Source organism: Arvicola amphibius, chromosome 1 (genome assembly GCF_903992535.2).
Source record: "Arvicola amphibius chromosome 1, mArvAmp1.2, whole genome shotgun sequence".
Lineage (NCBI taxonomy): Eukaryota > Metazoa > Chordata > Mammalia > Rodentia > Cricetidae > Arvicola > Arvicola amphibius.
Genome location: NC_052047.1, coordinates 200,315,483 through 200,341,665, shown reverse-complemented (window position 1 = coordinate 200,341,665; position 26,183 = coordinate 200,315,483). Strand labels below are relative to the sequence as shown.

The following is a 26,183-nucleotide window of genomic DNA, read 5'->3' as shown; positions in this document are numbered from 1 at the left end:
CAAGATGGCACAGGTAAGTAAAGGCATTGTTTCCAAGCCAGATGAACCTAAGTTTGAGCCCCAAATCTATAGGATAGAAGGAATTGACTCCATATGTTGTTCTCTGACCTCTTTATATAACACAGCAAGCCCATGAATTCAAACAGACATAAATAAATAAGACCCAGGAGTAATGGCATATTGCTTTTAACCCCAGCTCTTGGGAGGTAAAGACAGGCAGATCTCTGTGAGTTTGAGCCCAGCCTATTCTATATAGTAAGTTCCAGGACACCAGAGCTATATAGTGAGACGCTGTCTCAAAAAAATTAAATATTTTATAAAAGAAAAGGTCACAAGTCAGAACAGTACCCCAGGTAAAATGACCTGTGCCCACACCTAAAAAAAAAGAGAATGGGCTAATGTTCTTATGACAACACTGAGATGAGCAAGCATGCAGCCAGTCAGATATATGTGTGCTACAAGGAGGGCCCCAAAATACTGTCCCTGTCCTCACCCACCATGGCTTAGAAACTCACTCTTCTGTAGATACTCATACCAAGAGTGTTGTGGAATAATCTTTTTGCACACTGTGAAGATGTCTTTGCAAGGCGCATTCTGATTGGTTTAATAAAGAGATGAACGGCCAATAGCTAGGCAGGAAGAGGTTAGGTAGGACTTCCTGGTAGAGAGAGAAGGGGGAGATGATCTAGGCCCAAAGAGAGATGCCAGTGGACACAGAGGGAAAACAGAATGTGCAAGAGGAAAAAGAGGTAAAAAAAAAAAAAGTCATGAGGAGAAACAGATTAATATAAATTGGTTAATTTAATTTATAAGAGCTAGTGGGACAAGCTTAAGCTATAGGCAAGCTATCATAATAATAAGTCTCCATATTGTTTTTATGAGCTAGTGGCCCAAAGAAAACTCTGATTACAAAGAGGTCCTTTGTTCCTTCCCCTCTGCACAATAAGGGAAAAAAAAATCAATCCTTGGAAAAAAGTATCCAAGACCAATACCAGTTTTTCTCAAAAAAAGTCATTTACAGAGCCAGGCTATGGTGGTGCATGTATATAATCTTACACATTTGGGGGGTTGAAAGGGCAGAGGCAGAAGGATCACCCGTCACCTTTCCCAAGTTAGCTTAGTGTGTATAGCAATTTTCTAGGTTAGCCAGGGTTTACATAGGTAAGAATCTGTCTTCACAAATAATAAAAGCAGCATATTTCCAACACATAGCTGGGTTGTAGCTATAGGATCTCCAACTACAATCCTGAATAACCTGGAGAGAATTTGACAGCCCAGATCAAAACAGTGATTGCAACTGCCACTTGTTTTACCTATATATGAAGAGGGACTGGGGCTTTCCGCTAAGACAGGTTGTGTGTCCCTGGGAATGAAAACTTTGCTTCTGCAGTTAAAACTCAAGGTTCTTTGAAGAGTCTGAGGAGTCAGGCTGTCTTGATTCTGCTCATTAAACTAAGAGCTATGTGACCAGTAAAGGGACCATCATCTATGATTTGGTCTACAGTTGGAAAAACATGAAAAGGAAGAACATGGGCAGACAAGAGGACCGCTCTGCAAATCAGAAGTTTTTGCTAATGCTTTATGACTTACATATATTTAAAAGGATCAATAAAAACTTAGAAAAAAAAACAAATAAAATACAACTAAGAAAAAAACAGGTATATCTGTGGGTTCAGAGTTTTAAGAAGAGATGCAGTCCAAAAATACAGGAAGTGACAAGTGAGGCAGCTGGTCACATTGCATTTACAGTCAGGAAGCAAAGAGAGATGAAACACTGGTACTTCAACTCTGTCCTTACAGAGAGACCCTAGCACATGGCAGTGGTGTTTACCCAAATCAGAAGCAGCCCTTCCATCCTCTCTGGAAAATATCCTCACAGACATGCTCAGAGTTGTGTTTCCTAGAGGATTCTAAATGCAGTTGATAATGAAAAATAATCATCACAGAGCATCTGCGGTGATACCCAGTGTTCAATAAGAACTACTCTGAGGCCTCTCTCTGGGTGTGATGGACGAGCTTTTCCCAAAAGAACCAGGATTGATCCACAGACGCTGTCCAGCCTGGCTCAGGCAAAGGTCTTGGTACTTCATCCAAAATCTAGTGTTGCCCATCCACTCTCGCACAGTTTTGGTTAATGGTTTACCTGGACTTAGATCTCTGCAGTATGGCCAAGGCAACAAGATTCCAACTGATGCCTTCCCTGAGGCTAAAGGATTTTGGAAGCAGCCAGCAAAGCATGCAAAATTAGTAGCCACACCCTGTCTAGTATCTCCCTGACTTTAAGTGCCAAATTGCACAGCCAGAAACTGTTGTGAGATACCTTGATAATGCGTATCTTATCCAGTTCTGACACTCCCATGGGACAGATTGCAGACTTGACATAGGTCTCTTGTACTGAATTAGTTTCCAGCTCAATAAATATGACCCAGGAAATAAATCAATAGCTTCCAGAGCAGAAGGACACAGTCTACACTGTCTTCTTTTGGGCAATTTATCTTTGGAGTATAACAGCTAACCAGTATTTATGGTCAAATAACTATGTCTTACCCAGTCCTGCTCTGCCATTTAAAGTGGGAAAACACCACTTCTAGATCAATCTCTGACCTGTGAGAGGGTGACGGGTCTGGCAATCACTTTACCACATGGACTGAGGCTCTAGGTGGCCCTGGTCCCTTCATACCTCACTGGTCATGTGGAATTTTTCCTTCTACTAGCCTGGGCCTCACCTACATGCTATTCTTGGGTGGGCATGGTTGCTTTCTGTCCTCTCTGACAGTAAGGAACCCACCAGATAGCTCAGTATTTGTAGGTGGCTTAAGAGAAGCTTGGCAGAGAATATTTTGGTGAAGTAACCTTTTGTCAACCTTCAGAAGAGTTCCTGTATGAAAAGGCAAATATCCCTACAGGCTCTGCTGTAGAACCTGACCAGAAGTTCCATTCTTTTTTAATGTTTATTTGCTGTTTGTTATTTATTTTGAGGGGGAGAGGAGTGCAGGCACCATAGCATATGTGTGAAGGTTAAAGGGTAACTTGTAGGGGCCCTTAACTGCTGAGCCATCCTACCAGTCCTCACTTGTCATTCATTATGTTCTATTTTCAAACATCTCAGCTGCAATTCTAACACATTCTAGTTATGTATTTTAATACAATTTACACTTCCTATTTTTTTCATATACTAATACAAATCTGCTATTAACATGTTTTCACTTCAATTTGTTAAATTTTAATTTTGAAAACTGAGTTATTTTTATTCTTCAAATACACTTTGTTCTTTGTTAATACTTTCTCAGTTTTTCAAGTCTCTCTTACATTTCTTTTAATTTTTTCATTATTTTCAATTGTGTGTGTGTGTGTGTGTGTGTGTGTGTGTGCGCTGCGCGCGCACACAGATATGTACACATGAGTACAGCACCACTGAGGCCAGAGAAAGTGTTGGATCACCCGGAACTGGAGTAACTGAAGTTTAAGAACCACCCTGACAAGGGTGCCAAGAATCAAAATTGGATCCTCTGAAACATTATTCACTCTGAACCACTGATCCATCTCTAACCTTCTCTTACACTTCTTGATATAAATATATAATATGTTCTTAAGAAGGATGTCCCCTCCCTTTGGATCTGACTAGAGGTTCATCACTACTCCAAATAACAGAAACATGGTAAATGTGAGTCCTGTGACGTCAGAGGCTAGGCCACAAAGCAGGTATGAGTTTTTGTCTTCTGGAATGCTCCTTTGTAATCAACAACCATGTTGGAGGGGAAGCCTAGGACACACGGCAAAATATAGAAGGTCTACCAACAATCAGACATGCAAGTGAATTAGACTTTCAGTTTTTAGCTTTAAAATCTTAAAACTGAGATTTCAAACACTATGTACGGAAAATTAAATATTTGGACTATATGTTTGAACTCCCAACCCACAGACTCTGCAAACACAAATGGTTGTTTTATATCTTCCCATCATGCAGATGTACTAACTGGAAACTGGAATGTTCCCTAACATATCTACAGTACATAACTTAGGTCTGGAGGATAGTGTTGTTTAATAAATACTGTACTGGTTGGTTTTGTGTGTCAACTTGACACAAGCTAGAGTCATCAGACAGGAAGGAACGTCAGTTGAGGAAGTGCTTCCATGAGAAACAGCTGTAAGACATTTTCTCAATTAGTGATCAATGCGGAAGGGCCCAGCCCAGGTGGTGTTGCCAGTCCTGGACTGGTGGTTCTATAAGAAAGCAGGCTGAGCAAGCCAGAGGAATCAAGCCAATAAACAGCACCCCTCCATGGCCTCTGCACCAGCTCTTGCCTCCAGGATCCATCACTGTTTGAGTTTATCTCCTTGACTTCCTTCAGTGATGAACAGCAATGTGGAAGCGTTAGACAAACAAACCCTTTCCTCCCCAACTTCCTTTTTGGTCATGGTGTTTCATTGCAGCTATAGAAACTCTAACCAAGACAAATACTGTTTTGTTTTGTGAAGTATAATAGTAACGAATTATTCTACTCTACTCAATAGCTCCCTCTTCAAAAATGTCCTGTGACCATCACAAGACAATCTCAGTCCACGGCTAAACAAAGGATCATTCTGGCCTCCCAACTCCTCAGAAAGTTAGGGGATTGGTCAACCCAGCTTCCTGGCCTCAGGGATCCACCCTCAGTGAAAACAAGTGACTCCTATCTCCATTTTCCAACCTAATACTGTTCTTGACTGGGTGGCTGCCATTTGGTTTCTCATAAACAGGTAGTTCTAAGGCAGTGGTTCTCAGACTGTGGGGTCACAATCCAGGGCAAACAACCCTTCTCAGGGTCACCTAAGACCATCTGCATATCAGGGATTTGCATTACAATAACAGTAGCAAAATTACAGTTATGAAGTAAAACACAAATAATTTTATGGTTGGGGTCATCACAACCTAAGAAACTGTATTAATGGGTCCACAGCATAGGAAGGTTGAGAACCACTATTCTAGGACAAAAGTAATGTGAAGGAAAGAAATTTGTATCATTAATCTAAAACTAATGCTAAACAGAGATTCCACTGCTAGAAATAGATATTCCCTGACAAGAACAGGTAACATAATACCCCAGCATCAATGAATCTCTAAGAAACTAAGGTTGTCTGATCCGAGTGCCCAAGGGATCTATCTGCCTGTGTCTGCCTTTCTGATGCTGGGACTATACGTGTGCCACTTCCACACCCAGATTTATCCATGGGTTCTGGATGAACTCAAGTCCTTTCGCTTGTGCAACAACATTTTACAAACGAAGCTGTGCTATCTCCCCAGTTCCCGCTGACTGCTTTCTGAAGTGTGTCACACTGCCCTCACCCTATCACCACCTAACCTTCACTGCCAGAGCCAGGCTGGATCTGCTAAATCCAAGATAAAGGTGGGCTGACCACAAAAAGTTAAGACTGACTGGGTGTGGGAGGTCCTTCTTTCTATGTGTTGCTTTTATTGGTTAATGAATAAAGAAACTGCCTTGGCATGTTGATAGGGGCAGAACTTGGTAGGTGGGAAAGCTGGACGAATGCTGGGAGAAGGAAGCAGAGATAGAGACAGCCATGGGGCTGATGCCAGAGTAAGACATGCTGAAACTTTAGCCAGTAAGCCACTGACACATGGTGAAACACAGATATTAATGGAGATGGGTTATAATAAGATGTAAGAGTTAACCAATAAGAAGCTAGAGTTAATGGGCTAAGCCAGTGATTTAATTAATACAGTTCCTGTGTGATTATTTTGGGTCTAAGCTAGCCGGGCGGCCAGGACGAACAAGCGGGCCCTCCTACTACAACAGACTTTCTATTTCTAAAGCAGAACATCAACAGATGCCAAAGGGAGGCTCTGCAGGACCTGTCTTAATGGCAAATGAACGTGCTATAATTAATGTATTAATAGCATTTGACTAATGCCAAGAAATCTCTCCAGCCTCCTTATCAAAAGGCCCTGAGGTAATCACAGAACAAAGAGCACAGGAGGAGACTACCTGTGTGTGACTCCCACCCGCTACTCCCTTCAGGAGCATCTTCCCAAGCTTCTCCTAGCATTCTTCCCACAGACCAATATCCTGACTCCCTCCAAGTAGAAAGAGCTCATTTCAGACCCCCATGAAAATGAGCATTTCTTCATTCTAGGAGAGGCTTTCTAGGAGCAATCTTTGATACATGGACTAGTCAGTCCCCAGAAGAAGGCTGGCAGCTCTGAGGATCAGTTGATTTTAAGAACTCTCTGGCCAGGCAGTGATGACACATGCCTTTGATCATAGCAATCAGGAGGCAGAGGCTGGTGTATCTCTGAAATTCTAGGACACCAGGGCTACACAGAGGAACCCTGTCATGAAGTAGAAAAAAGAACTGTCTGAACTTGGCAATGCTAGCAGCTAGTCAGCATGAACTCCTGAGGGATGAGAAGCACAGAGTGAAACCTGGCCTCAGTACATGAGGAGAAGAAGAAAGAAGATGGGCTACCAAGGTCCCACACTTGCCTTGGGTTGCACAGGACACCCTCCCACTCAAGACAGGGTTCTATGAGACTAGGTGGCAGCTGGCCCAGGGTGCGAGTAAGAGGATGGTTCTAAGCCCTGGTTGTGTTACCCTAGAGGGTGGCATCTGGGAAGCTGAACTTATTTTGATCCAAGACTGTTTCTGGTCTTTTCAGGAGGCTGATGACATGGTGGGCTATAGCTAAATGCCCTAGTTAAACACAAAAACCCACCTAAAGAAACAAAAACAGACACATGAGTGTGGAATCCCAAAAATGTAAGCCTATTCCAACTTTTCTGAAGGTCAGAGAGTTTTAGCTTGTTCAGAGTTGTTGACAACACTCTGGCTACACACCCTGACCTAGGGTGTAGTTACTTGGTGTTTTGGACATTAAGATGGCCCACAGAGGTGTATCCTCTCCACCCTGACCGAAGGTCAGAGAATTCAATCATATTTCTGCTCCTTTTTTGAATTAGGAGGTTTGACCTAGGAAATTGCTGCCTTCAGAATACCTGGTCAAGGGGTGAGGGGTGCTCACTACCTAAACAACAGAATGCTTTCTCAAGAATTAATAATGTCTCCAGTACTGAGGAAAAGAACTGTTCTGGTTGTCTTTGTAGCGTGTTACAGCAGTCTTTTGCCTTCTTTCTCCTTTTTGTATTGGGGTAAAAAAGCATATGGAAAATTAAACACAGGCAAACTCAGAAGTCAGAAGATGAATCCAGCATTCAGTATTAGCTGAGTTGCCTTCCGTTACTATCCTATGTCTCTTCTGTGATTCTTTCTTATCTCTGTAATCCTCATGCTCCTACTGTTGAACATACAAGCCCACTGAAGCTAGGATCATGGCAGTAGTCACCCCAAAACGTGACTCCCAACATATGGCAGCCTAACGTAGTGGCTCACAACACATGAGCTCAATGGAGCCAGCTCTGGTTCCCAGACAACTTTTTCTCTCCACCTAACTGCTGAGTCCTTCAGTAGCCACTCCACAAAAAGCACTTTAAGGACAGGACTTTTGTTTTCCACACTCACATTCCTGTGTGGACAGACACCCTAACAATCGGGGGGCCAGTGAACTGAAAAGATGGGTGATCAACTTCCAGAACTCTCACAGTGGTTGTGTGTTGAAAGAACTATGAAGGTACCTTTTTCTTTTTTCCTTTTTGATACTTCCTTAAAACAATGTGGTGGCTGGAGCTGAAACAGCCAAGTCAGACCAGGAGACATGCTGTAGAGCAGAGACAAAGGTGCCCGGGTTCCCACCGACACAGAAGAGTGCAGCAGAATAATCCTCTTGTACACTATACAGATTTGTCACTTGAATTGGTTTAATAAAACACTGGTTTGCCAGAAGCCAGGCAGGAAGTATAGGTGGTGTGACCAAATAAGGATTATGAGAACTGCAGAGTCAGGAATCGCCACCCAGAAGCAGGGGGAACAGGAGATGAACGTTCAATCTAATAAAGGTTCTGTCACATGGCAGAGTGTAAATAAGGAATATGGGTTAACTTAAAATGTAAGAGCTAGTTAATAATAAGCCTAAACTATTGGCTGAGCATTTTGTAATTAAAATATGCTTCTGCGTGGTTATTTGTGAACAGGTGGGCAGAAAAAAACATCCAATTGAATTTCCACGTAAGACCCGACAAAGCTTAAAAAAGTAATTCTAAACACACAAAAATGGAGTCAAATTCTGCTTCTTAGTAACTGCTGCTGTGGGATAATGCTCTTGTACCCTGTAAAGATTTGCCACTCATATTGGTTTAATAAAATGCTGATTGGCCAGCAGCCAGGCAGGAAATATAGGTGGGGTAACCAGACTAGGAGAATTCTGCAATGACGAAAGGCTAAGTCTGTAGTCGCCATCCAGACAGAGAAGTAGGTTGAGATTGTCTCACAGATAAAATGTACCAAGACACATGGCTAACACAGACAAGAAATAGGTTAATTTAAGTTGTAAAAGCTAATTAACAATAAGCCTGTGCTAATAGGCCAAAAAGTTTGTAATTAATATAGTTTCTGGGTGTTTCTTTGGGACTGAATGGCTACAGGACCAGGCAGAACAGAAACTCTGTCAACAAACTGCTTTTTCTCCAGTGGGCTCTGTTTGCTGACAGTGAGCAGAAGCACAGCTCCTTTAAGAAACACAGCTTCCTGGCTCAGCATTAGTGGCAACAACTGAGTGGCTCTTTTAAGTGGCCCTGCTACCAAACACTTAAATAGGGTTTATAAGCAGCAGGTGGCACACATACAAGACCCACAGAAAAATGACTGCTGAAGTTGCCTAAAGAAGGTGAGATAGTCCCTGCTTCATGAAAGAGTCTGCCAGGCATTCTGCAGGACACAGAAGAAAGTGACTAACAAACTGCCAATATAGGTGGAACTGTCTTTGAAATTTCCTGATTTGTGGAAAAGTCTGCTGGATACTATGGGCCTGTAGGCTAAAGATGGATGCCCTAATGGTACAGAAGAACTTTGGGTGACTGTCCAGGCAGTAAGATGTCTCTGTCAATTCTAGAGTTTTGGAAGTTGCTTACAATGCACTTCCTTTTAACTTAGGTAGTTATATCCTTCTAGGGTCTTTGAGGAGTTGAAGAATAGATAGTTATAATTTTCCTTAGCTATGATAAAATATAAAGTAGATATAAATATTATAACTGTAATTCCTGCTTGATACCTATTTTGTTATTATGTAATTTTACTATGTTAAAGTTAAGCCATCCTTTTTATTTAAAAAGAAAAGGGGAAATGGTATGGGAAGTCCTTCTGTTTATGTGTTGCTTTTATTGTATAATAATGAAGCTGCTTTCTGCCAATGGATTATCAAAGTAAAGCCAGACTGAAAGAGATATAGAGAGAGAGTAGGCAGAGTCAAAGAAAAGCCATGTAGCCACCCACAGGAGAAAGCGCACTGAAACCTTGCTGGTAAGCCACAGCCACATGGCGATATACAGATTAATAGACATGGGTTAATTTAAGATATAAGAGTTAGCCAAAAATACGCTTAAGCAATTGGCCAAACAGTACTGCAAATAATATAGTTCTTGTGTGATAATTTCAGGGGTCTGAACAGCTGGGAACAAACGAACAGATTCTGACTACAGTCACCAGCCAGATGCAGAAGGAACAGGAAATGAACTTACCATGTTAATAAAGATACTTCCATGTGGCAGAGTGTAAGTAAGGAATATGGGTTAACTTTAAATATAAGAGCTAGTTGGTAAGAATCCTGGGCTATTGACTGTAGAAAGGAGCTGTGGGGCTGCGTCCCACCACCCAGCCGCCAGCTAGCTTTACACCCAAAATAATTACACGGAAACTGTATTTATTTAAATACTGCCTGGCCCCTGGCCCGTTATCTGTAGCTTCTTATTGGTTGATTTTCATATCTTGCTTTAACCCATATTTAGTAATTTATATAGCACCACGAGGGGTGGCTTACCAGGAGAGATCTTAACCTGCGTCCATCTCAGAGAGCAGAAGCATGGCGACTCACTATGGCGACTGCCTGAAGCGTCTCCCCACTGCCTTCTACCCAGCATTCTGTTCTGTCTACTCCACCTACCTAATTTTCTGTTCTCTTAAAAGGCCAAGGCAGTTTCTTTATTAAAAATAAAAGTAACACATAGACACTCCTTCATCATTTTTCCTTTTTCTGTTTAAACAAAAAAGAAAGGCTTTAACTTTAACATAGTAAAATTACATATAACAAAAGAGTTATCAAGCAAGAATTACAGTTACCATATTTAAATCTATTTTATCTTTTATCATAACTAAGGAAAGCTATAACTATCTATTTATTCTTCAACTCCATCAAAGACTCCAGAAGGATATAATATTACCTAAGTAAACAAGAAATATGTAACTTTCAAACTCTAGAAATGACAGAGACAATTCGCTGCCTGGACAGTCACCCAAAGTTCCTCTGTACCGTTGGGGCATCCATCTTCAGCCTTCAGGCCCATAGTGTCCAGCAGACATTTCCATGAAGCAGGAAATTCCAAAGACAGTTCAGTCACTTTTTGCTGTGTCCTGTAGAACGTCTCGCAGACTCTTTCACGAATCAGGAACCCCGAAAGATCATCTCACCTTTAGGCAAGTTCAGCAGTCCTCTCTCTGTAGGTTCTTTGTGTGCAGTTTATGCAACAGTCCAGGCAAGAGCAGTTTCTTGCCCAAATGGCTATCAAACTCCATAAAGAGCCTCTTCGATGCCCATCTTCCTCTTGAAGTAGATTGGTGTTGCCAGGAGCAGATGTGTCTCATTGTCATGAAAACCCTAAGTTATTAAAACATTAAATGCCATATTCTGCAGTCTTTGAAAGATGTGAAGAATGCCTATCTGAAATATATCTATGCACATCTAGAAAATCTAACTAACACGACTACAAGCTTGACTATTATCGATGATTATCCATTAACAACCTATATTTCCTAATTATACATTACATTTTTAAATGAACTACACAATTACAATACCTTAATCAAGATCAGAAATACATATACATATAACAAATTGACCTTAAAATCCATACCAATCCTCCATCAATTGAACAAGCATTTATAATGCCTATTCAGCCTCTAAGTGGTTATTTGTGAACTTATTCCAACAAAGCCACACCTACCAATAGTGCTACTCCCTTTCGGGGTCATTTTATTTAAAACTATAACATGTCTGGATTCAGAAACATTCTATGTTACCCTCCTCAAACATCCCTCACTACATCCTACCATTTACCCACTGTCACTTCACCCAAGAAGCTTGTCAAGAGTATATCCTAGGATAGAAAGAATCAATTCTTTCTATGTGGCATGGTGGTTAAGAGTTTAGAATCAGGAAGTAAGCTGGAGCGACTTCAAGTTCTCTCAGTTAATAATCACATGACACCAGGAAAATCATGTCACATCTATGAGCCTCAGTTTCCTCAACTCAGCTCACAGCAGGGATGGTCCAAGACCTCATGACGATTAGATGATAACACAAGTGAAGATCTCACCTACACAAGACAAACTTGAACATCTTTTCCAGATATCAATCACACATGAGCCACCTTCATCAAAGTCAAAACATACAACTGTGGCAAACCATCACACTATGGTCATGTCCTACACTGAAAGATTCTAGTAATGACACACAAGGTGGTCCCATAGGGTCACACTGCCAAATAACATACTAATATTCTCAGTTTGTGAGAGCAAACTCTTTGTTTGCACAATGAGGAGAGGCTGACTTAAGAACTTGTCTCTTGTTAAACCATATGAAAGGGTACTGACTTGGTATCTTTCCTTATTTTGGATTTTAACAAGGACCCCTTCATACCTATCTATCAACCTAGCCTTTCTCAGCTATAACATATATGCTGTAGTTGTGATTTTCTTTCTTACAGTGTACATTAAAACAAATGGATAATATATTCAGTCACTGCTAAACCACCCAAAATCATCTCTCACCCCAAGAGGTGTGATTGCCACCCTATAGTTCTGACATGGGCACTGAGTAGGAAACTGTGCAAGTTCCATCACTTATCTCTGTGAATATCCTTGACTCAGGAACACAAGGAGCCCACTAAACATCAGCCTAATTAGTGCTTGAATGTTCTTGCCCAGCCAAATTATAGACCTGGACAGAAGACCTAGCCAAATTCCTTCCAGACTGCCCAGATTCTTCCACTAGGCCTGATGCATGCTCTAATCAAAAATTACATGCTAAGAGTCTGGAGATAGTTCAATCCCAAAAACTCATGCTGAAAAAAATTTTTTAAAAAATGTTGAATGTGGGTGGCATATGTTTGTGATCCCAGAACTAGGGAGGTAGAGACAGGAGGATCAATGTGTTTCACTGGTCAGCTGACCTAGCCTGAACCATAAATTTAACGCTAGTGAGAGGTCCTGACCTAAAAAAATAAAAATAATAAAAATAATAGAAGAGCTCCTGAGGTTCCTGAGCATATCCCATGGCCTCCACATCTACATCAATGTGCATATGTGAATATACAAACACATACACACACAAAATTACATGCTAGAAGTGAACTGTCTATGGAGGAATCTGCAATTGTTCCTACAAATGCATCTGTGAAACCCAAACGGCTTTTGCTGTGGTGAGATTTGATTCATTTCATGGTTTCCTGGCAAAGCCAGTGAAACCCAGCAGAGACTTCACAAAACAAGCATTCTTTTTCAGCCAAACAAAGAAAACCTTCAGAAAGCACTCTGTACCACATGGGCAGCTAAAAATGTTTGTTGGCAGTATTTCCATCAGGTAGCATGTTCTTTACGTAGAGTTGCAGTGACTCTCTGAAAGTGGCAAAGCTCAAATAAAATGTAATCTGTGACGAGGATACTGTGGCCAGCTTCTGTGTCAGAGTCACTTTTGAGTAATGAAATCATTTCGATGGAAAATTATGGGCTTGGTCTATTAAGAAGCAACCATGTAAAATGGTTTTTGGCATTTATTACATGTTTGATTTGGCAAATTCATACCAGCTCAGACAAGAAAGCAACTCACTTCTAGCACCACCTCATCTTCCTGTGCCCAAATGCAGGGTTGAAGAAATGAGTCAGGTGTGCTAGGAAATGCTAGGAAGCAGAGAATTGGAGACCTACATGCAAATGGAGCATGACATGGGCAGGAGACCCACCAGGCAGCAAAGAAAATCAGCTTGCCTGGATTAGCAAATCTCAGGTTAAAACTGACAGTGATCTGAGAAACAACTGGGATCTGGGGCCAACCAGGTATGGCCTGTAAGTGGGCTACTGAGGCAAAATTTCAGAGCCTCATTTGTAAAAACAAGAATGAAAAGATCACCTGCTGGTCTCAACAGTTAAGTGTGACTAAGTGGTCAAGTATTTGCACAGCAAGGATCTTACAAGATCCTAGGAAACAGCTAGGAAGGTTCCTTGACTTTTTCTGCTGCTGGTCTCAACAGTTAAGTGTGACTAAGTGGTCAAGTATTTGCACAGCAAGGATCTTACAAGATCCTAGGAAACAGCTAGGAAGGTTCCTTGACTTTTTCTGCCGAACAGTCTCTGCCACCCTGGGAAAGTTATGTCCTAGGAGGAAAGGCCTTTTTAGTGAGTACTGCTGGGCCTCCCTATCCAGCAAGGAAGGGTGTAAAAGAGCCCAGAGTGATCTAGCTGAAGATAAAGAGTTAGAAAGCAGAAACTATAGATATTTGGAAAATCTCCAGGCCTGGTTAACCCATGGCCTATGGCATTGATAGAAGACACTATCATATAAAAAAATGCCAAAAGACTGGTTCTCCCAGGCCCTCTACAATGCCCCACTGCCCTCCCTTGCTGATCTTCTAGGTTATGAGTCATTTCTCCTCAGATATGTGCAAGTGGAAAGGATCCAAAACAGCCAGCAACTCTTCAGCACATCCAGTATAGTGACGGTCATATGCATGCAAACATGTGTGCACAAACACACAGTCACACACATAAAACACACAGAGAGACACAGAGAGACACACACACACTCAGGCATACATATGCCAAACTGGCATACCACATAATATTCACTGGGAAAGCATGAATAAGGCTGAGGAGGCCAATCTGTTTCATATCACTCTACAGACTCTTCTAGAAGAGCGAGAATAACATATAACACAAACCAGCCCTAGTGCAGAGTAGTCAACCAAACTGGTTTGAGACATAACCAAATAGGGTGTAGATAGAATATGTGGGAAAGGGACCACAGACATAGGACTTATGTGTGCTAGGAGTCTCCACTTAGACATCTTTGAGCAGTCAAAACTTTCTGAATATAAAGACAGTAAGAAACAGAAGAAAAGAAAAGGGGGTGCAGCTACAGGTGGGGGACATAGTTTAGCAGTTACGTGTTTGTTGTGAAAGCATAAGAACTGTGCTCTGGGATAATGCATTGTACACTGTAAAGATTTGTCACTCATATTGGTTTAATAAAATGCTGATTGGCCAATAGCCAGGCAGGAAGTATAGATGGGGCAACTAAGAGAATTCTGGGAAGAGGAAAGGCAGAGACAAAGCCAACATGCAGAAGCAGAGGAAGCAAGATGAAAATGTCTTACTAAGAAAAGGTACCAAGCTACATGGCTAAACATAGATAAGAATTATTGTTTGATTTAAGTTGTAAGCGCTACTTAATAATAAGCCTGAGCTAATAGGCCAACCAGTTTATAATCAATATAAGCCTCTGTTTCTTTGGGACTGAATGGCTGTGACAAGCAGGACAGAAACTTCTGCCTAAAAAACTGGAATTCAGATTCCTGTATTGGCGGAGGCTGCTTGTTAATTTCCCGGCAACCCAGACCCAAAATAACTACATACAAACTGTATTAATTACAACACTGCTTGGTCAATCACTTCTTAAGTGTATTGCTACCTAGCACTTGTATCTTAAATTAACCATCTCTATTAATCTGTGCATCATCACAAAGTCGTAGCCTACTGGGCAAGGTTCGAGCAAGCTCCCAGGGATGTCTTTCTCCTTCTGTGGCTATATGTCTTCTCTAAGTCTCTATCTATTCTCTCCTCCTCTATCTGCTTGGAATTCCTGCATTACCCTATTCTGAACTGCAATAGGCCCAAAGCAGATTCTTTATTAATCAATGCTATTCACAGCATACAGAGGGGTATCACACATGTCCTCCCCTTTTCTGCATAAATAAAAAGGAAGGTTTTAACCTTAACATAGCAAAATTGCATAAAACAAAACAGTTATCAAGCAAGAATTATAGTTACAATATTTATAACTACTTTATCTTTTATCATAACTAAGGAAAACTATAATGATAACTATCTATTCTTAAACTCCATCAAAGACACCAGAAAGATATAATATTACCTAAGTTAAAAGAAAGTGCATTGCAAGCAACTTCCAAAACTCTGGAATTGACAGAGACATCTTGCTGGCTGGATAGTCACCCAAAGTTCTTCTGTAACATTATGGGCAACCATCTTCAGCCTACAGTCCAAAGTATCTGGCAGACTTTCCTATGAAGCAGGAAATTTGAAGATCTTTTTGACTTGTACTGGCAAAGTTCATCAGTTGCTTTCTTCTGTGTCCTGGAAAATGTCTGGCAGTTTTCTCACAAAGCAAGATCCCTGAAGTACTGTCTCACCTTCTTTAGGCAACTTTCAGCAGTCATTCTTCTGTGGTTCCTGCATGTCAAGTTTATACAGCATAATATCAAGCATTCCAGGCAAGAGCAGTTTCTTGCCCATATGACTAACAAACTCCATAAGGAGCCTCTTCAATGGCCGTCATCTTCTTGAAGTAGATTGGTGCTGCCAGGAACAGATGTGTCTCATTGTCATGAAAAATCCTAAGTACTTTTTTTAGACATATTTTTATTCTATGAAATTTACATGTGTTCAAAAAAAAGCATTCATTGCAAGGCTTTTCATTTTAAACAGAAGGGTTCCTTAAAAATGTATCTACATAATTTCTCTACATAGATGCACCTGTGCTGTATATGCTCCCATAACGATACATGTAAACTTAAACCATTATAGATAATTGGGTTTTCTTTTTTTTTCCATTCAAAAATTTATACTTCCTCCCCTCCTCCCATTCCCCTCTTGCTCCCCCACTCCCACTCCTCCCTCCCCCTCCCTCCTTAAGAGCAGGGAACCCTGCCCTGTAGGAAGTCCAAGGCCCTCCCCCCTACATCCAGGCCTAGGAAGCTGTGCATCCAAATAGACTAAGGTCCCAAAAGGCCAGTACATGCAGTAGAGACAAATCCCAGTGCCTTTATCAATGGCTTCTCAGTCAGCCCCAATTGTCAGCCACATTCAGAGAGACTGGTTTGATCACATGCTCGTCCAGTCCCGCTCCAGCTGAAATCCTAAGTTCTTAACATATTTTAAATGCCATATTCTGTTAGTCTTTGAAAGATCTGAAGAATAACTATCCATCTGAAATATATCTCTATATATCTAGAAAAGCTAACATGACTATAAGCTTAACTATTATAAATGATTATCTATTAACCTATATTTCTTAACTATACATTCATTTTTAAAATGAGCTTCACAAACACCTTAATCAAGAGCAGATATATATATATATATATATATATATATATATATATAGAGAGAGAGAGAGAGAGAGAGAGAGAGAGACCTTAAATTTGTCTTAATAAACCAAGATTCATACCAATGCAGTGTTCATCTCTATATCATATCCCCCTTTAAAAGTAAGCAAACATTTATAAACAATATTCAGGAAATTGGGCATAGTTCTCTCCAAACTGCTTCCTGCTTTTTATTGGGTGAAGCATTTTTGGGGGGGGGGGAGGTGAATTTGTGAAGACCTTTCAGGGAGTCTTGGTCCCATCAAAACACCTTAGTCTTGAAGGAATCCACATGTTTTCATCCTCTGTGGAAACAAAAGCAGAACCTCTTTTCCAAAACAACTAGACCCAAATTTTGAAAAGTCAAGATACCTTTAAGATTATATAGTTGGTTTAGCTTAGCAGACCCCAAAATCAAATGTCTCTCTGCAGTCAAAAATTCAAAAAAAAACCGACAATAATATGCAAAATCTAGAATCTATGTATTTGCACCACGTTATATGGCTTATTTTTCTTTCCTCCTTTAATCTAATGACTGTCTGTACTCTTGTCTCTTTAAAGACTTTGTTTTATTTTTTTAAACAATTTATTTCTTTTTATAATTTTTTATACATTCTTTCTCTCTCCTGAGCCTATGTACATTTTTTTAATTTTAAACACACTGTGGACCTGTTCAGAGTTATTTCTGTCCTGAATCTGTCTTTACTGCATATCTGTAATTATTTTCTGACAAGGAGCACTTTAAATTGCCTAGCCAGTGTGGTTGCAGCAGCCCTGGATGCTGGCTCTGCTTCTCTCAGACTTTCAACCCTGGTAAGCAATTGGCCCATTGCTGCCACCAAGTAACTTGCAGCATGCTGCACACACACCCCATTCAAGGACTTGGCCTCCTAAAAGAACCAGAGTTGTTCGTGCAATTAGCACAAACCAGAAAGCCCTTCTTAAAGGAGCCACACAGTTTTTGCTGTCAATGCTGAGTCGGGAAGACTCTCTCAAAGGAGCCCCAGCACCCCTGCTTGCTGCCAGCAGACAGAGCCCATCCTTTTGTTTTGTTTTGTTTTGGTTTTTTCGAGACAGGGATTCCCTGTAGTTTCTAGAGCCTGTCCTGGAACTAGCTCTTGTAGACCAGGCTGGCCTCGAACTCAAAGATCCGCCTGCCTCTGCCTCCCGAGTGCTGGGATTAAAGGTGTGCGCCACCACCACCCGGACTGACAGAGCCCATCCTGAAAAAAAAATGCGGCTACCAAGAATCTATGTTAAACTCTGTTTTTTTGTGTGTGTGTAGAATTTTTTTCAAAGCTCTCTCAGGTTTTATGTGGATATAGTTGGCCCATGTTGGTGTACCATTTTTGGGAGCCTGCTAGAAGTGAATTATGGAAGTTATGCTGCCAGGGATTCTACCTAGGATTTTTTTTAAGATTTATGGTTATGTATACAGTGTTATGTCTGCACATATCCCCGCATGCCAGAAGAAGGCATTAGATTAGATTTCATTACAGATGGTTGTGAGCCACCATGTGGGTACTGGGAATTGAACTCAGGACCTCTGGAAGACCAAACAGTGCTTTTAACCTCTGAGCCATCTCTCCAGCTTCATCTTTACGTGGAAGCTAAGGTGGGGCAGATGGGAGCTGGGAGTGCTAGTTTTTCTCTCAAACCAGGGGTGGCTAGATTTGGGTCCAGCTCCCAGAGCTGGAATTCCACTCCCAACTCTGACCTAGGCTGGTAGCTAAAAAGCCTCAGGCAACATGGCATTTTCATGAATTCATATCCCAAAAAGTTGGGCAACCAAATGAAGGATGATTAATAAAAACTCACGGTCAGAAATTGGAGTCCAACCCGAAGATGCAAAAAGTAAAACATCCAGCCACTGGTTCTTATCTCGACCTCAGTCCGAAAATGGCAATTCTGCCTCCAGGAATCTCAGAATGAGCCTGTGTGTCTGAGAGTTTATCTCCCCTACACACACACATCTTATATTCCTCTCTAGGGCTAGCATTAAAGGTGTGCACCACTGGGATGAAAAGGTGCGTCTCATTGTGGCTACTGGGATTAAAGATGTGTTATTGTTCTACTGGGATTAAAGGTGTGTGTTACTATAACCTGGTCTATAAGGCTGACCAGTGGGACTGTTTTACTCTCAGGTCTTCAGGCAGTCTTTGTTTATTAAAATATAATTGAAATGCCACTACATTCCTGTAAAGTCATGTAAATACCTAGTAGGTATGGTGGCCCATTTTGGAATGTGGAGAATGGAAAACTTCATATGGCCCATAAGATCTTCAGAGGGGCCCAGGAATAAGTCCAATTCTCTCTGATGACACTCAAGTGGTCAACAGATGGCAAGAGGCATCCCAGCTTGACTCTACAGCCCGCATGATTCAAGCCTTAGAAGTGGGAGACAGGGGATCCCAAGACAAGCTGACTAGCAAGACCAGACATATTAGAAAGCTCTGGATTTGATTAAAAGAACTTGCCTCAGTGAATAAGGTGGAAGAGTGATGAAGATCAATCCCCAACATTAACCTTGGACCTCCACATGTATGCGCGCACACACATGTACCTACATCCATTCGTATGTGCATACACACACATTCAAAAATCATGCACATACACATGCACAATGAAATACATATACACACATGAAAAAAGAGAGGACTAAAGGGAAGGAGGAAGGGAGGGAGGATAAAAAATTATAACAGAAGGTGAGTGGAGGAGACTACTGCACCAATCTTGGTAGGCTGGCAAGTATGAAGACGATGAGATAGAAAAGAGAAGAGACCCAATCAACAATGACAGGAATGCTGAGGCTTCTACCCGGTGAGGTTGGCAGAAACACTGTGGGGAGACAGGAATCCAAGAGGAGTTCCTGGTAAGAGAAGGTGGGAAGTTCATAGACCAGTGGGTAAAACAAGGTTAAGAGCCATACCTCTCTTTATCAGATGGTGACAAAAGACACCAGCAGCCCCAGGAGGGAGAATCTTGTGGCTAGCCAGCCAATGGGACCATGAGACGTGAGGGGCCTCCTCCGCATCCCACACTTGTCTGATTCCTATCAGCCAGAGTTTATAATAATACCTCACCATTCAGGCCTCACTTGGAATAGCCTTGAAGTCAAACTCATGGGTGGGGGTAGCAAGAGTGCAGGCAAAGGAACAAGATGACATCCATGCCCATCTGCCACCTTCCAAGGAGCCCTTCAGGGAGAAAAGGGTGGGAGAACAAAACAGCAGGGGAGCAAGAAGCCAGTCCTGGAAAGAACGGGGAAGAGACAGGTGGGCAGCAGAACAGTTTTTAGCCTGGAGAATTCTGGCAGGGTGATGCCACAGGCTTCCCGTGACTGGTGTCATCTTCACTGTCCTGACTGCAGGTGGGAAGCAATTCTAGCTGCTCTGTCCCCTATGTTGCCACCTGACCTTGGGGCTAGTGTCATCAGAACTGGAAAACATGTGGTCCTGTCTATATAAATGAATTATGTCCCTTCCTCCTGAGCACACAGCAGACCCAATCATAAATATCTGGAGGGGAAGTAAACGAACCTCTCATAGTCCTGAATGTCAAGCCTGCTTTGTTCAGGGCACTCTTTGGTCACTACTCTCACCCCACATGTGGCTTCAAAAGCTACCAGAGCTGAGCTAATCTTTCACAGATGATGCCACAGATGATGCCTATGGCCTGATCAGTATATCTTTAATCTACTTGGTTTTCTGCATCAAGTTCACCAAAGCAGAATGGATAGTAACCTCACAAATATGCTTAAGGCTATCTATATCCCTGGAGAAACCATAGCCAGCATGGAGATGACTTTGTTTTGGGGCTGTGTTTGAACCTAGGCCTTGTTTTTGCAGAGCTCTGGAACTCAGCAACTCACTGTTCTCTCTGCATTTCTAAGTCCCTATCCCTGAGGCAGAACTGGGAAATGGCCTCAAGTCCATGGAGTGTTGCAGTAGAGATGATATTTCCACAGGAATCACCCAGTTAGATGATGCTAACTATGCTGAACTAGGACCTAGGAGTTTTCCTATCCTCTCTGTTCAACCCAACACCCTCATGGCTCTCTGATCCTTTCCCTTGCTATTCCTCTGATTCTTGGTTCTGAGACTATACATCATACCTGTCTAACTGCCCATGCTATGAACCAGTGTCAAGTGTGTTTTCTATTCATCTTCCCAACCTGGGCAGCCCCACCATGCCTAGAGTAAAAGCAGAATACAGGCTAGTGGATGGATTGGCTATCACTTTCATGTGTATAGTAGATGAGGAGCCTCCCACCTGGAGGCAAGAGGATGATGAGATGGGCTTAGAGATACCACCCAGGACCGCCACGTCTGCTGAGTTAGTAAATGGAGATCTGAGGGGCCCAATGGGCTGAGGGAAAAAGTTCCATTCAGGGTACATAAAGGAGAAGAATGCCGCATGATTTAGCTTTCCAGGAGTCACTGCTGAAGGCCTGGCCCTGCCACCTGGTAACTCTCTGGGTCCTGGAACAAAGTATGGGCTTAACAGATGAATGGATGAATCAATGACTCAACAAATGAGCCTCAAACTTTACAGCAAGGTTTGGCCAACAGCAACCAAGAGGAGCAAGAAACATAGTTCTTTGTTGAATAGCATGGTTCACCAAAACAGTGACCATGATAGTAAAGAAGTGAAGGATGAAATTGGCCATGCCTGGACCTATTCTTCCCCTCTGGTGTTGTCATTTAATTCTAAAAACACTTCTACTCCCGTTTGTCAGAGAAGCAGAGAAGACAGGTTCAGGGAAGTTTAATCACTTGCTCAAAATCACAGTCGGTGAAGACCTAGCCTGTTGCAAACCCCAGCCTCCTGCCACCATAGCTCTTGTTTCTCAGTCCAGCCTCATTGCTCAGACCTGGCTCAGTAGCTCACTCCCTTTATTCCCAGAACCTGCCTGATGATTCAAGGCAATGCCTACCCTGTTTTGCATTCCCAAGCCCAGTGGCAGGGCCATTCTGTGATGCTCCAAGAAAATACCCCCATAACAACGCCCCAGCACCTAGCTGTGCTGGCAGAATGTCCCTTCCTACAACTCACCAACGCCTCCCCTGTCGAAGCTCAGAACTAGACCAAATGCCCTGAGCAAAGTTGTACAACTGAACATGTCTTCCTGACAAAAGCAGCTACTTCAGAGATGACAGCAATAGCTTCTCTCAGTCCACTTTTCCAGGTCTTTTGAAAATACAGAGAACATCTTGAATTTTGCATGCAAATGGATTCCATAAATGGAATCTAGGCAGAGACCATTAAAAGTGCTGGTTCAATATAACATCACTTTATAGGACAGGATGCTGACATGTTCAGGCCACTATAGGTTGGATAGCCCTGGTTGTGGTCTGAGGTCCCTGTTGATACTTAAACCAGCTTGTTTTTTCTATTTTCAGTGCTGCTTCCTAAAGCAAACAGAAGGCCCTTCTCTTACTTGCTAACTGCAGAAGATGGGAGTGGGAATTGGAGGGATAGAGGCTAATCACATGTCATCTGCCTGCTATACCCTTCCATGGGTTAGGTTAACAGTGTCTGCAGATACAAGTGTGAAGGTGAACACAGAACATTTCAGAGGAGCTGAAGGCAGCAGAGAGAATGTTTCACAAAGTGGTCTGATGTAGTTTAATGCATTTTAGTCTTCAAAAAGACAACACTGAGGGCTAGAGATGAAGTTCAATGGTACAGTCCTTGCCTAGCATCCACAAGGCCTTGAGCTAAATCCTATGCGCTGCAAGGGAAAATAAAATCACTGTGGCTTTTCAACATCAGTCAGAAGACTGAAATGCTCAGTGAAATGCAAAGACTTATCTGAACACTGTAATGCCAAAACTATGGGTGGGGGTAGGGAAGAGCCATCAAGATAGCTCAGCCAATAAGGGTACTCTATCACCAAGCCTGATGATGTGAGTCCAATCCTTGGAACCCAAAAGTGGAAGATACCCCACTCTTCAAGATGTCCTAACCTACATACACACACACACACACACACACACACACACACACACACACACACACCATTTATGACCAAGGACTTGTGTTCAAGAAAACTTGACGAATACACATGCAAGATATAAGTGATAGGGAGGGAAAGGAGGGACATCTCGCTAATGTTGGGTTGTGAGTAATAGGAAAGTTCCCAGTGCTCCACTGATGTAGCCCCCAACTATAGAAGAGCCACTGTGAGAACATGGACACTGTACTTTGCCCATTATATGTTCCCATTGGTACCTAATAAATACAACAAAAGGTGAAGGGTTTTAATGACAGGGAAAATAGTTTTATATCACATAAGAGAAAAAAGAAACAAGGGCTAGGGGTTTGGAGTAGAATGCTTATCTTGTAAGCATGAGTTTGATCCTCCAGAGTCCAAGCTTGTTTGGTTTTGTTTTGTTTTAAAGGAAAGCCATGGGGTGTTGGTATGTGCTTATAATCAGAGAGTTGAAGAGGCAAGACAGGAAGATCTCTGGACTTGCTAAATGGCGGTGGCGGAGGAACCATAACAGCTGAGGTTATCCTCTGGCCTCCATATACACAGTTATACATGTGCATACACACATACACACACACACACACACACACCCCACCACCACCACCACCACCACCATCACCACCATCACCAATAACAACAACAAACATGCACAATACATATACACTACTCAGAAAAGGAGTGGGGTGGGGAGAGAAATGAAAAAAATTAATACACAGAAAATAATGTACAGGTGTAGGTCAGTTTCAGGACTCATGCAGGAGGCCCTTGATTCAGTCCCAAGCATTACAATGGAGGAATAAGTAAACCAAACTGTGTGTAGGAGAAACATAAGGAAAAAGATAGAAGACATTACTTAAAAGTCTTAACCATGAGCCCAGTAGTTGCACACACCTTTAATCTCAGCACTCAGGAGGCAGAGGCAGGCAAATCTCTGAGTTCAAGGCCAGCCTAGTCTACAGAGCAAATTCCAGAACAGTCAGAGCTACACAGAGAAACCATGTATCAAAAAAAAAAAAAGAGAGAGTCTTAACTATAGTTAGACCTAAGTGGTAAGTTTAAAGCATTTGGTTTGGTTTGGTTTTTGTTTTTTCGAGACAGGGTTTCTCTGTGTAATAGACCTGGCTATCCTACAAATAGCTTTGTAGACAAGGCTAGTCTTGAACTCACAGAGATCTGCCTGCCTATGCCTCCCAAGTGCTGGGTTTAAAAACATGTACCACCACTACCTGGCTAGCTTAATATTTTTAAGAAAAGTAATTTATCAGCTGCTGTCCCTGAAACAACAACAAAATGAGGAATTGGGAAAGCACATGTAACATGGCTAGGGAAATAACCCTCCCCATTTATTCCTGTAGCCCAGTAACAACATATAAGCCTGGGCCTGCAAGAGAGAGGAAAGTGCCACCTTAGACCTACAGGACCAAGATCTTTCAGACCCTCTTCCTTGAACACCATGGGTCCCAAGAGAAGGTATGGTGTGGGTTCAATTAAGCCTTCTCAAAAAGATAGGTTGGAGTCTTAGCCCCCAGTAACCCAAGATGTACCCCTATTTTGAAAAGGGGCACATGGAAATAATGGGTTTTAAATGCAGTCATTAGAATAGAGCCTGAGCAAAAGGACTTTTTGAACACTTATAGAAAAGGGACACATAAGCACTCACACACCTATACAGATAAAGAGGCATAGATGGGGGATACATCCACAAGGCAGCACAAAGGTCAGCAAACTGCCAGAAGCTTGGATAGGAATGTTTGTAGGAAGGACCCAGCCCTGATGACACCCTGCACTTGAATTCCCAGCCTTCAGAACCCCAAGGTGATAAATACTGTCTTTTAAGCTAGGCAGTGTGTGGTGCTTTGCCACAGCATTTCTGGCAAATTGTTACAGTGTGGGAAATTTCCCTCAGAGTTGCCTTAGAAAAGTCAGTTGAATTTCTAAGATTCAGTAAACCTTTCTAGAAAATGTAAGACGGTGGAGTTTACATTTTAGCCCTGAGATAAAGTTTTATACAGAAAGCCAAATATAGAACGTAACAAAGGCCTGGTAAGATAGGCAATTCCCACATACTTCCTGCAGAGTAGCCCCTGAAAACCCCAAGTCCAGATTATCTAGAAACCCCTGCCAGCACCCATCCCAAGAATTGTAAAAGCAGAAACTGTTAGTATTCGGGCATCTGTACTGGCCTGACGTTGGGGTATACTTTCTCAGCTGTAGCCACTAAGAGCACCTCCTGTACACATTCACTACGTTCCCCTTTAAAATAGTCCTGCCCACCTCCCATCTCTCCCTCTTTCTCTCTGTCTCTGTCTCTCTCTCCTCTTTTCTTTTCTGCCACTCCTGTCCCCAGAGGCCAGTCTCCACTCTCCCCTCCCCCTTTTCCCATTCACATTCCCCCAATAAAAAAATCCCTCCTCCAGAGCTCTGTCACATGACATCTCTCTCTCTCTCTCATACGCCACTTTTTTTTTCTAAATTACAACAGAACCCCACTGACCAAGAGCACAAATCATCTCATGAATGCTGAGCCCAGGCTGTTCCTTCAAGAGCGTCAAGCCTGTCGTGAAGGTAATAAAGACCTGGAACCTGGAACTGATCCACCTTCACCCTCACAATGTGCCAGCTGCACACAGTCACCTGACCTACCACATCTAAAATTATCTTGCCCTCCAAAGACAAACAGATGCTTTGCTTTATCAGAGCACGGTTAAGTGGCAGAATGACAGATGTGATGTAGCCTTATCACCCCAAGGTCAGCAGTGACGCGCACAGACACTTGATTACCCTGGTAATGAAATCAAAAGGTCACTACCAGTCTGACAGGCACTGGGTCACAAGGACAAGAAAGACTCATGTGATTGGCCCCTCTAGCCTACAAACCCTTCTAGGAGCACAAAGTCACCAAAGAGAAAAGCAATAATTCTCTACAGCAACTATGGAATCTAGTCTTCTTTCACTGAGTGATTTGGAGTTTTGCGGGTACTTTTGTTTGCTTGCTTGTTTTTCTGTTTGCTTGGTTTTTTCTCTTTAAAAAATTTTAATTAACTTATTTGTGGGTGTGGATGTTTTGTCTGCATGTATGTCTATGTACCACATGCACAACTGATGCTCGAGGAAGTCAGAAGTTACCAAATCCCCTTGAACTGGAGTTACAGACAGTTGTGAGATGCCATATGGGTGCTGGTAATTGAACCCTAGTCTCTCTGAAAGAGAGTGCTCTAAATCACTGAGTCATCTCTCCAGCATCAAGTTATTTTGTTTTGTTTTAACAGTCTCAATACTTAGCCCAAGCTGACCTCATACTTGTGGCAATCCTCTCCAGCTTCTACTGCCTGAGTTCTGAGATGGTAATTATGTGTTATCAAGTCTGGCCATACTTATTTTATTTGTAACTATACCAATCACATGTCTTCTCTACAAAATTATCTTACAAATAAAATTGAGGCCCCAAGTGCCTGACTCAGGGGTAGCCAGTGCATAGGCTTCTAATATATATATATATATATCCTTTTAAGGAAACTTCCTAGCCAGAAGAGGAGTCTGGGTAACCCTGAGTCTTCTGGGGTATGTTGTGCAACTGAAAACAGGCAGGTACATGGGAAACTTATGGGTGAGGGAAGGTGTTTTAGGAAGAAGATGGTTCAGATAAT

At 42.1% G+C, this 26,183-nt stretch overlaps 1 protein-coding gene and 1 non-coding gene across 5 annotated transcripts in view; one reads left to right on the top strand and one right to left on the bottom strand.

The window, feature by feature from the left end:
- Positions 1-26,183, bottom strand: part of Grk5 (G protein-coupled receptor kinase 5) — a 198,263-nt gene that overhangs the window by 86,409 nt on the left and 85,671 nt on the right. The window lies entirely within an intron of this gene.
- Positions 1,192-1,321, top strand: LOC119806093. The gene has a single exon (XR_005284125.1). It is a non-coding gene; the product is annotated as a small nucleolar RNA SNORA44 (small nucleolar RNA).